This window comes from Sinohyriopsis cumingii, chromosome 1 (genome assembly GCF_028554795.1).
Source record: "Sinohyriopsis cumingii isolate HCF-2022 chromosome 1, ASM2855479v2, whole genome shotgun sequence".
Taxonomy (NCBI): domain Eukaryota; kingdom Metazoa; phylum Mollusca; class Bivalvia; order Unionida; family Unionidae; genus Sinohyriopsis; species Sinohyriopsis cumingii.
Genome location: NC_142961.1, coordinates 123,015,695 through 123,028,859, shown reverse-complemented (window position 1 = coordinate 123,028,859; position 13,165 = coordinate 123,015,695). Strand labels below are relative to the sequence as shown.

At 35.1% G+C, this 13,165-nt stretch overlaps 1 pseudogene; it reads left to right on the top strand.

The window, feature by feature from the left end:
* The first annotated feature begins 7,272 nt into the window (after nucleotides 1-7,272).
* On the top strand, nucleotides 7,273-11,542 carry LOC149807789 (uncharacterized; annotated as a pseudogene).
* Nucleotides 11,543-13,165: the final 1,623 nt, after the last annotated feature.

Here is a 13,165-nt window from a genome sequence, read left to right as displayed (position 1 = left end):
ACCACGTCAGAAAGAAAAATTGCAGTCTGTCAGAAGAAAAAATGAAAATCTAAATGTAGTGTGGTCACATTAGTAAACAAAGGTACCGGTGATGGAAATCTCATACTTCTGCTTCCATACAAAGCTGCTAAAATTCCTTTCAAATGAAATTTATATCAGTGTCAGAGTTTGCTGTTCGTTCATTAGAATAAATATATGGAGGAATACGGAAGATACAGATATCGATAGAAAACAACATATTTATTGAGATTATTTGTTCAAAACAAAGTACCTCTTACTTAACACAGACGGTAACAAAGACGTTAGCGGTATAGACATAACTTGGTCAAAAGAATCAATATTTGGCATACAACCATTGACAACGTCACAAATGATATGCATGGTCATACCAATTATTAGAGGATTAAATGATCATACTTGGGCATTTATCGATGTGCAAATTTTACCTAATCACTCACAAAGTAAATAAAGTCCTTCCTTATAATTTCAATTTTTATAAATGAAACGGAGTTTCTGTAATATGATTGGTTGTAAACGGTCATGTGATAGTGATCTGGAATTTTTTACACATCGATAAATTCTGGGACTTTGATTGATTGATAGATGCTAAAAGTTCCCGGGGAGGGGGAGGAATTGGTGCCACATCCCCCAGGCGTTTATGTGCTCAAGGAGTACTGCCAATTTAGCCGTCAGGACGTAGGACTATATGTCTCTACCGACCTGTATGAAGGGATTTCATAAGTGGGAATGGGTCCAACACACACTCATGTTAAAAAAGAGTTGATTTCAGTCCGTTATTGACTGTCCTAGGTGTCGACTCAAGCAGTATGTAACGCCCTTTGCGATTGGTCGCAACGATGACGACACATCGTTACACCTAGCTTTAGGCGTGTGGAAATTGTTCCGTATCTCCGCCGTTATACGATGTCCGAGAGAGGCAAGAGGGCAAGGACCTCGGCAAGCCAGCCATGGATTTCGTGCACTCCCAAGAACGCCAGCCCGTACTTTGTCAAATTTAGTGTAGTTGTACTAATGGACAATAAAAATGCCAATAATGTGTTAGCCACCTGTGCATTTGGGTCAAATCAAAACAAGTTGTAAACTTTTGCTACGTCCTAACAATCGTAAAAATTCTAGTACATAGTGTACGTTGCAGATCCCTACAAATTTTTAATAACTAATATGTCTAAGCGACATATAACAAGTTTGGTCACTGTTGGGTCATAAAAGGTTTGAATTTTGAAGCGGTGGATTGAAGGATCAAGTTAGCGTATTTTTTCGAAACAGGATACCAAGCCAAAATGGTTCCCTGGATATGAGGCAATATTGGTAGCCCTTATAAGGGCTTTATAACCAAAAGTTCCCCGTTTTCTTCTGCTTCTTTACATTTCTCTGTAGTCCTTTTTCCTCTCAGGTAATTTCGCGGAAATGATAGATGTGTAACTTACAAATGTAGTTAGCTGCTTATACTAGCTGCTGGACTGGGTAGTTTTTGTAGGCCTCTTGATATAATTATGTAAGGATTCTGACACCATAGTACCACTCGCTATTCATTTAGTTTTGCTTTTAGTTATGTTAGGTGTTTTATGCTCGCGTTGCACACTTATCTGTGTCCGACTGAGGCAAGGGAGGCAATGACCAGGAAGGCAGGCTACCATCTGCAGGCAGGAGTCTGCTCATTCCTGGGTACTGCTCTGAATGGATGTACTTGCACGACTTTTGAGTTTTGGTTCTTGTGGCTGAAATTGTTCTAAAGATGAGATAGGTTGCATTGAATGGAAAACTGTGCTGCTTTAGTAATGTGGCTGACATTTCTTTGGATACTGTACTTGTGGAAATTGTACATGATCTAAGCACAATGTATAACAAAATGGATGACAAATTAACCAGAATTAATCAAAAGTACAATAATTTTAGCAGTTATTAAAATAGGGAAAACGAATTTTGCTGAAGTAGACAATAGCAGCTACTGAAAGTACAATGAACCAATTAAAAATATATGAAAAGTAAGGAAAGTTATCAGCTCTTTTTTCTACAATTTATCTCTGAAGTCCAGGAAGTGAAATTGACCATGCGGAGCTAGCAGGTTTTTTTCATACGAGCACATCTTAAGTGAGCCCAAGCTTCATGCTCTAGAACCAAAATTACACCCATCAATCATACATCAAAATAAAGGGAATTAAAAGTTCTTTTAAAGGCACAATAGTGCAGAGTGTGTGTAATTTTGTGAATGTTACATATCATGAAACTAATGAAATGTATCCACTTATAAGCTGAAATAATTCACAAAAACCTAGAGTTTGTGAAGATTCAACTAGATAATTGATAAATAAACGAGAAAAATGAACTTTTGTGGGGCCCGCTTTAATTGAAATTTGTAGGTCACGAACTGTTAGGTAACCTCACGTGACCACAAAAACGTATACGTCATCTTCGTCTAGTGGGCGGGTTATCTATTTATAGAACCTATTGCGAGGAATGACACAGATTATCACACGAGTAAAACAATAGACCTTTTCTGCATAACCTAATATAGCACACCGTTCCGATCGCCAAAATTCTAAATTGAAAACGGATAAATAATATAAAAAATATTATAATGGATTCTAAATCCAAAGAATTGAAATAAGACAACTGGTAAAAAAAAACTTGATTTATACTTGCTGTCTCAAACAAACATAAAATATAGCATAAATATAATATACGACTAACACACATAGCAAACACTTAGACTTAGGGGATCTCTAGCAAAGGTTACAAAATTTTCAAGGGAAGTGTCTCCGAGCAAGGTGAATAAAACCAGGCACGGACGAACAACCCTTTCGATAACACTAGGGAAAAATAAATATCCCATCAAAATTCAAACTAAAATTTTTGATACAAAAGTTCTTTTTAAATAAAACATATAACATATCTGAGGGAGAAACACACAAACATAAAATACTTTTTATATATTTTTTGGAATGGGGGGGGGCATGTGTCTGATGCCGCCCCCCCCACAAAAAAAAAAAAAATGTCAGAGAAACCGAACGGGACTTATCAAGGATTCGTCTTGGGGACCGGTTTGTTCGATGGAGAGTATTGATGGAGAAGTTAGGACTGGCATCAAACTCAAATGGCGAAGTTGTTTTTGGACAGGTAGGTCAATGTCTATGTGTACGTGTTCTCCAATTGTCAATATCTTGTTCCTACTGTATGTTTGAAAGTACACTGTTCTATTATTACTATGTTTGCACAAGGAATTAGGACTTGATTTGCTTTGTAAGATTCCAAATATATATATGATCGCCTGATCAATATTTCACTCGGTGACTGCATTGTGTGTATTGTATGTTGAGTTGGAATTTAATTTTTTTTATAACAGCGTGCTTATAAAGTTCATTTTGTATACCTGTCAATTACCTTCGTGAGACAGGTTTTTTTTTCTCAATTTGGTGAGGGAACTTAGATACATATACAAGCGTTATCAGTATTTCTCTCTCTGTTTCTCTCTGACACACACACACACCTTAGGTTAATGTGACAAGTACATTACTTGCACAAAAGCTTATAAAACCTGTTCATGTAAACATGTAGAACAAATAATGCATGTTTAATGTTGAACTTTTAATAGGGTTTTCTGTATCTGAATGTAGAACAGATGCAGTAAAATTTTGACCTTGTGCTTACGATAGGCTGGATGCTAAGATTTTATTTTACACCTTTCCACTACTAGTAAATTTATTATAAAGCTTTGTACTGACTACAATTATAAATGGATATTTAGTCATGATGGGAAAGGGTGTTATAATGCTACCAGAATATATGGTGGCAGGTTGTTATCTTATCAGTTAAAGTTTTGAGCTGCAATCAATAAGCTTTATTTATGTGAAAATTTGTTCGAGCTGTTATTATGTATTCTTGCTAAAATTAAGTATTTCATTTCTAAGTGTTTAACACAAAGCACAAAGAAAAAGATTTAAAATATAAGTTATAATACAAATGAAAACATATTTTTAGTTACGATGTTACAAAGAATATATCAAAAGATGAACCAAAGCATACAAATTCAATGACCAGTACATCTTCATGCTTCACATCAACACCTGGCATGCATAGTGCTTTTGTAACATACTGAGAGAATGAAGACACCATCACTATCTAAAGTATCTGTTACTGAGTCAGGAAGGTAAAAATTACATATTTCTTGCAGATTTTTCTTTTTTGGGGGGAGTGGTTGCTACAGTGGGCATGCTACTGAAGATAATAATCTAACAAATACAAAGCTTATAAAGGAACTTTTTAAAACAGTGGCAGCAGGTTTAGTCCCCACTTCATACTTTTCTAACTTTGAGTTAGAAGAGAGAAAAAAATACAAGGAATTTCACTTTCTCAGACGTGGGATGGGGTACCTCAACTGTGCTACCTGATGCATGGAAAAAGGCATAATTTTTTACTGCAATTCTTTTGGTTAGGCATAAAAGTTCCAGTATACTGTGCTGGCTAACCCAGGTGTCCCCTCCACACCTTCCACTTCCTTCATTACTGACAAATGAATACTTTGAGAACCAATGATTGTATAGTTTGAAATTGTGATTACATATCCCATATGCTTTATCTATGCAGTTTCCCATTTAAAGCAATGCCCTACATGCAATTCTTGCTAACATCCTCTTCCCATCTATCCAATTAGCTTATGATGAATCACATAGAACATATTCAATTTAAAAACAAAATATTGAGATAATTGTAAGATGCCATATCTCAATAACTGATTTTAATTGTATGTATAAGAAGCTAATTCTCTATGTGTTCAAGTGAGCCACATGTATCTAGTGTAGAAATGATGGGAAATTGATAGCAGTAATTTCGAAGACAATGGGTAAGTATAATTAATACACATTTTAATAGCTTTTTAAAATTCAGTAATCTATTGCAGTGAACATAATTAAATAAATGTCATTGTGAATGTTATGTTTCATTGTCCTGAATGTTATATTCTTGTTCATATATGTTCCGTTCTCATAATTAATAGGTGTTCATTATACCTAGATATTATTGTATTTTACTTTTATTACTTAGGATACTATGTAAAGTTGTAATTGTTTTTAAGGTTAACTAAGTCCTTAAATGTGTTTCACAGACAGTAAATTTTATACATATTAAAAGACTGCAGGTTGAATAAACCACCCCACCCCTGGTGAGACTGTGTCAGCTGCCCTGGTGTCTCCTTGGGAAGAGCACTAAGCTTGGATTTCCTTAGAATCATAGAGCCAATAAAGCATTAAAAGTGCTATAAAAGTACGAAAAGAAAACCTTGGACAAGCAACTGAACACAAAAACACCACCTGGCCCTCAACAAATATACTTGAAAGTGAGCAAGTCATCAGCTGAATATTACTTAAGCTGGACGTCAAAGACTATACATTTTTATTTCAGTGGCGAATTATTTTTCCATCTAAAATTTTGGAAGTAATTAGTCTTTATCACAGTGATGTTAAATCATTTGGATGTTTGTGTGTGTGTGTGTGTGTGTGTGAGAGAGAGAGAGAGAGAGAGAGAGAGATTCATGTTTCGCCAGTGAAATTTAACTTGAAATGTATTTTTCCAAGTATGTTATGTCGTATATAGCAGTGGTTCCCAACGTGGGCAGTATGGGGGTTGGTGGTGGGATAACTGAGAGGGCGCTAATGCTCAATGATGCTTTTTACGGGGTAAGGTGGGGGTCACTGAGGACAACCAAGGAACTGGTGCCCTGAAAAAAGTTTGGGAACCACTGGTGTATAGTAACTAAATATTTGGTGTGACTTCAGCTAATTATTGGGACCCGCATGTCTGAGTTGTGTCACATACACTACACAACATGTTTCATGTGACTCTTGATAACTATTGTGACATTCATGCCTATGTACCATTCTAGCTTAAAGTGGAATAAAATATTAGGCACCTTGTGATGGCAAAATAAAAATGTTAGCCTCTACAAATGGATAAATCTAATCCTGTGATATATTTGCTTCAGGAAATGGGAACTTACCAAGAGAAGAATCACCAGAACAGGCGGAACTGTAGAAAAGAAGCTACTGACTCTTTTGTTGACCCCTCAACTAAGTCTGAAATGTAGTACATTATTTCATAAATAGTTTTGTATGTTTGTAAGCTCTTGGAAGATATTCTATGATGAAAATAGGGAGAATAATCTAGGATGGCAAGTGTCTCACACATGTTAAAACCTGGTATAAAGGCAAATTATCCAATCGATGGATTTTACTAAGATAGTAAGATTATTCCATATTTTTAATAGTACATTTCCAATATTTGTAATTATATATATATATATATATATATATATATATATATATATATATATATATATATATATATATATACAGCTTGACAATTTATGTGACACAGGTAACGGATGCAGATGGTGATGACAGTGATCCAGAGTATGAAGCCAGTTTTAATATAACAGTAAGTAAGTATAATAAAAGTTAAACAATTATTCTCTTTAGTAAAAGCTGTAAAGTTAATTCTGAATAATTTAATTAATTGTAATTTAGCCATCCAATTCAAATTGGTTGAATGGTGGTATCATAAACCACTTTGTTTTAACACTCACTTCAACCTTTTTACTTTCAGACCTGGAACAACCACCATTTCTAATTTGATACTGGTAATGGTTAGAAAGTAAAAATAACTGCTGTATTTGCATCATCAAAGTATATTGTTTTCAGCGTATCAGAAAGTGACCATAATTTTGTATGGGTGAAGAATACAACTCAATGAAAACGTGATATGATGCATCATAACGTTTTGTACAGCCTTTTCTAATGCCCATGCTGTTAGTGAGAGTAAAATAGCAAAATCAAAAGAAAAAAATAGAATGTGCAGTTTTCCTGTCTTGTTAACTGGTTTATAAAGTTCCATATATATTAATATACATTCAGCATCCAAGGTCATATGGTTAATATAAAATATGATGGTTGAATGTTCTGTTTACCAAAGATAATTACATTTGTCAATCGGCATATTCCAGACCAGATGAGGTTAATGATGCAGTTGAGGAGATGGCTTAAGAATAAGTAGCACTTTGTATGGATCTAGAGACAGGGGAGATGGAAGAGTCCGAGTCCGAGTCCGAGTCAGAAAATGAAGATACTGGACCTGGTGTTGATAAAATCAGGAATGAGAAGGACTGTCAGCGATTGTCAGAAACAACTGTATGTTTAGCATTCTTGACACAGATAAAAAAACTGGCTTTGACACATGATGAAAAATGCATCGGCTCAAATGATGAACATGAAGTTCATCTCCACCTCAACATTCCATGATATCCAGGGCACCTATTTGGTCCTAACCATATACACTTTCTGGGAAGAGCATAAGTACCAGGTTTTGGCGTCCTTTTGGGACCAAGAATTAGTAGTAATAGGTAAAATGAAACAGATCATGACGTTAAAATGTACATATAATACTTATCATGCTGTCCATAGGAGATATAGAGTATACTTCTTTATTGTCATACTGCATTATAATGAAGTATACATATCAGATTACACGAGGAATGTTCCATGTAAATATACATGGTACCCAAGGAAGTCATTTTTGTGTTAAATATATGCCAGGGTACTTGATTTCACAGAGTTCACTTTAAAATGATAAGAAATTTCTAGATTGCATTTGTGGGTGAGTACCCCACTTTAAAAGTGCCTTTCCTGGATCCCATGTATGTTTTAATGGAACAACCCTGACATAATTTCGATGTATAAAATCTCACTAAGTAGCACTTAATAAATTGCATTGCTAAATTATATTTATACTCTATGGACAAAAGACCAATGTTGACTACAGTCATCGGTAAGAATCATCAGGTATGGAGAATAAAAGCCATTTGGGCAAATCGCAGGATCAAAATCACCAACTGTAACTGGATGTTGGTATTGCGGTATTGCGGTAGATGAACATCATCAGGCTACCAGACATTTTAAGTTAGTTATCACAGAATGTTCATAATAATTGGATCTGTCGGCTCAGTGGGCCACTGAACCCAATTGTCGAAGATTTGTTTGAAATCCATACAAGTGCAAATTAATTCATATTTGGTCTTTTAAATAATGTTGGAAAGATGACTTCTAATTTTTTTCTCATTTCTTAAATTATTGTCTGACATTTCTTTTCGTAAGTTGATGGACGCAATGACTCTCCAAGCCATTCATCCGAGTATTGTTCCTACACAATAATGAAAGATAACAGCAAGAAAATATTGACTATTCACACAATGGACAAAAGGATGGCTCAGAGAAGATCACCAGTCCTAGAAAAGGCAGGTTTTCAGAAAGCCATGACAGAAATGACTGTGAGAGGAATAAAACTCAAGGAGGTGGAGACAGATGCTCATGTAGGAATTGGATCAGTTATGAGTGAGTTATTTTGTTTTGTTTGCAATTATCACCATACTTTTCAGTTTTCACAAGTCCACATTATAGCACAAGTTATACATCCATACACTTACAATAAACTCCTCATTATATTGACTTATAAATTTTTTTATTATATTCATATATGTGTATTCGTAAACAATTGCAAAATTTATTTGCGAGGATTATATTACTGGATTTTACAGCTTTTTTCCTCTCTAGGCACTGCATTTTCTTATTGTGTTCATTTTATTAATTTCAGAAATGTCCCATCCCACCATCAAACACTCCCATGATGTATAGCATGTTGCAAAAACACGTGGAAAGAAAATAATGAAGGTAAGAATCCTGTCTAGTCCACCTATTACTCAGCAGTATAGGGCATTGGTATTCCCCCATGTACCTGATGTTTCACTGATGTTCTTTTTTTTAGTAACAGATTTTATCTTATTGACAACGTAGATTGTTCTAGAAATAAATTTTGACCCTCAGCGTAGTTATGTTTTGTGTCCTATTTATTTGATCTTGTTTATTTGAGAATTTACCCGTTCTTGCATATAGCATCTGAAGTGGAGTCAGTTTTATTGTTGTGTTCATTATTTCATTTGGGTGGATTTATCTATTCAGATTATTATTCACTAGAAATACAAAGTGCTCATCTATAATATTCTTGGACTTGAACATTAACTTGAAATTATAGTGAATTCAGATAAGGACACCATGGATTATATTATTCAAATTATTCTGAATTCAGATAAAATCCTAGATTATATTATTGTAGTTCATCAAAAGACTGTTGGCATATATACATATTACAGGCGACTAAAAGCACCTCAGCACATTCAGAGGTGAATTTATTTTAACACCACTGGAATTTTATTAAATTTGTATTGATTAGGACTAGCGATAGAACTTGTTGGACTTTTGGGGATTTAATTCACAATTCTGTAAGTTTTAAAAAAAAATGATTTGTTGAATTGTACAAAACTACTTGGTTTTCACTCTTTCCTGTTATAAAACCTTTGGAATTGGAAAACTGTTTCTGTTTTGATGATTGCTCTTCATGCACTTTTAACTTTATGTTATCTACCTTCTTTTCAAGGTTGCCAAACAAAAGTAAAATGTGGCTTTATTACAATGGTCCCAAGATATCATGAACCATTTTTGGTTTTTATGCAAGGCTGCAAGCAGTTATGAACAATTTGTGGTGAGATTTCTGTACTTGTATTTTGAACAGGTATATGTAAAGGTTTGCAACTGTATATTTGTAATGGAATCATAGTTACAGTGCATAATCCTTATCTAATGATATATTTTAATATATATTTTATCCATACATCACCAAATCTTGTAGTTATGTAGTCTATTGAAAGTAATTTACTTGAAATGTCAGAGTAATGTGGAATATTGAAGGAACATTGACCTGCGCAAAATTCCAATCCTGCTACATTAACCGTAAGCCAAATCTAGAATGTAGCTTTCCCTTGATTATATAAATCAAGCTGCATTACAATCTATCAAATTCGGGTAACCATGACAAAAGAGACCAGCTTTAACTATTGTGCCATTCTTTCAGAGTATCTGGAGGAGTGTCCTTCATCATATCACCAATAAACATGAGTGGATCCTTTCACATGGCCAAGGCATTAATAAATGCCTACATGAACCTTTGTCACAGAATGAAGAGAGGACAAAACCTTGGCTTGATCCCAAGAAAGATGCCAAAGTCCTGAAAACCTTGACACAGGTACTCTTGGACCAAAGGTTCCTTAACAGAGTGGAGTATTACTTGAATTTCATGTATACCATTTCACAATTATGTTAAAACCGATTTAAATGGTATTATACTCAACTTAAGAATAAATTAATGTATATAGTTACCATTTGAAGATCTGAATAAGTTAGCAGTCATAAGATGTGTGCACATGATACTGTGTGCACATAATACATGTACAGTGACTCTCCTCAAGTCTTTGGTAAGTTCAGGTATAATACATGCACATCAGGTATAAACAATTCCATGACACTATCAATAAACACTTCAGTGAAGCTTTAATGCATGCAAAATTTACCGAAATAAATTATTATTTAATAATTGTATTAATCTGTTAGCAGATTACAAATGACATGTTACAAGATACATGTTATTGATAATTGCAGAGACACTGCTGACCTCGAAGTTTTTCATCCGCACATCCTGATGTACTGTGCCAATAGATTTTCGTACACCCCTCCTGTGTATAGGATTCTAAATGAGCTAGCTGCTTTGGATCACAATATACTTAGCGGCAGGGGTGTAATAAGAAAGGAAGGAGGAGAGATAGTGTAAGTTTGTTTCACTAAAGGATATTAGAATTAATTTTGCATATTGATTGTACATTATGATCCCAGCTTGGACATCAAGGCAATGGAATAGTATTCACATTTAGAAGTCATGAAAACTTGTATTAGGTAAATGTCATTTTGCAGCAACTGGCACACAATTCTTTACATTTGTGGTAGGGAATCTTAATATTTTCTTTCATACAGATCTTGTAATTAGTCGTGTTATCATTCTAGTGGATATTTCTTTTGATTTTAGCACTGCAAGTCTAATCATTGAATCCAATGATATATATAGCACTTTCTGAGGGGACTGACCGACTCTGTTAAGGATATATGGGATTCATGGAATTTCCTCAGGAGGTTTGTGGACAATAATGTCATCACGATGATTACTAACTAATACATAAACATGAAAATGTGTTGCCTTCTGAAGAAATGGGTAAAAATGCAACCTGTCTCAAGTAGTACTTCGGAGACAGGACAAATAAGAACAAAACCCCTCGACAACTCCTCCTTGGGAATGGGTGATGAGGCTCTAATATTGAGTGAAAACTTTACAAAGGATAACATGGGGATGCTTGTCGCCCAGGTTAAGAAAATAATCTTTTCTTTAAAACAGGTATTATCGCTGTTAAAACAAAAAAAGTGGCAGATGCTCCGTCTACCCTTGCAAGACAACTAAAACATATCCCCACATCAGGGAGCTTATTCAGAAAGCCCTCATCTGTCAACTTGAGGACAAGCAGGGTATGAGGAGGAGAAGAGAACTAAATGAAGATGATCCCTGGTGCCTCAAGAACCATCAACTCAAGTTTTGGTGAAGGAGAAGATCTCTCGATTTTAGCTATGTAATATATGAAAGGAGCCTTATATATGGAGGCGTCTCCTAAGGCAGATTACACTTTATATAATATACTGTAAATATCAGTAGTTGAAAACAATGTATAATGTTGTATCTAGCAAGTGCTGAAAACTTTTATGTTGGATATATATGACCTTATAGGCAGAATAGACTTGGTGTTTAAAAATATCTGAATGGAAGCATTGTTTGATACAATATTAGGTGCAGTTACAACAAAACAAAGAATAAAGTCAACTGTATATTTATATACAAATTTGTACCCGCAATAAGTGTTTACGTTCATGCAAGCCTAGAGGGGATGAAGTCAGTGTATTGTACAAAAACATCAGGATATTTGTCACGTATCCGGCAGACACAGCAAGAGGAAATGACACGTCTCTGTCCAGACCCAAGCCTTCCATGCTACCATAGTATGAACTGCCTATAGGCAGCATGCCTGTTGGCGCTCATCAAGTCAACTTCATCGTCAAGGACAAGAACATCCCGTCGGTACATCCTGGCCAAGGCAAGTACAGCCTCATCAAGGATTAGAACCTGGAAATCCTGAAAAATTATTCCAATTTGTAATATGCTAGTTCAAAAATGTAAAAAATATATTGTATAAAATAATAAGAACATGCACTTATTACCAGCTTTGATTTGTTTAGCATAGTGAGGTACCCCCATTGAAACCAGGTAATGAATAAAATCTACTCGATGAGTATCAATTGTAAATAATAAAAGTCCTTTTTTATTTTGACATGAGCGCTGAGAGTTCCATCACAGCTAGAACTGATATTAAGTGTAATTTATATTAAGATGGACATCTCAACGTGTTTGGGGAGAATTTCTAGAAGTCAGGGACACCTGCATTGTAATCAAATGGGAATGGCTGATTGCAGATGAAGATAATATTTACACAAGAATAGTTCTATCATCACCAGCTTTGATTTGTTTAGCATAGTGAGGTACCCCCATTGAAACCAGGTAATGAATAAAATCTACTCGATGAGTATCAATTGTAAATAATAAAAGTCCTTATCATTTGCATATGTATGTATCTCTGTTTTTGGACGGCTTACAATTTTAAAATTCATTCACAGTGATTGCAAAGAAATAATCTAACCATGTCTCCTTTTGTAAGCAGTCTCGCTACAGTTCATGAAACATTCTACGTTAAATTCACTCTTAAGCATATCAAGAATAATGCATTAAGCAACAATGCGCATTCTGAACAAAAGTTGATCTATTCATTACCGGCAAAAGTGATATGCAGTGCTGTCTCTCACAACACATCTTTTCCAGGTCTGTGGGCATCTTCCCATATTTTCCACACATACACACTAACTTGTTGCTTATGCACCTCCCAGAAAGTGTCAATGGTTGGGACCAAATAGGTGCCTTGGATATCATGGAATGTTGAGGCTGAGAGGAACTTCATGTTTATCATTTGAGCCCATAGGGCTAATTTCCCGCAGTTATTTCCTGACATCAAGATTGTGGTGGCTGCCAGGAAATCCCCACTGGGAGGTCTCCTATTCGTAACTGCCTGTGATCACCATCTATGCGTGACGTGTCCACTGGCACATATCTAAAGTTATAA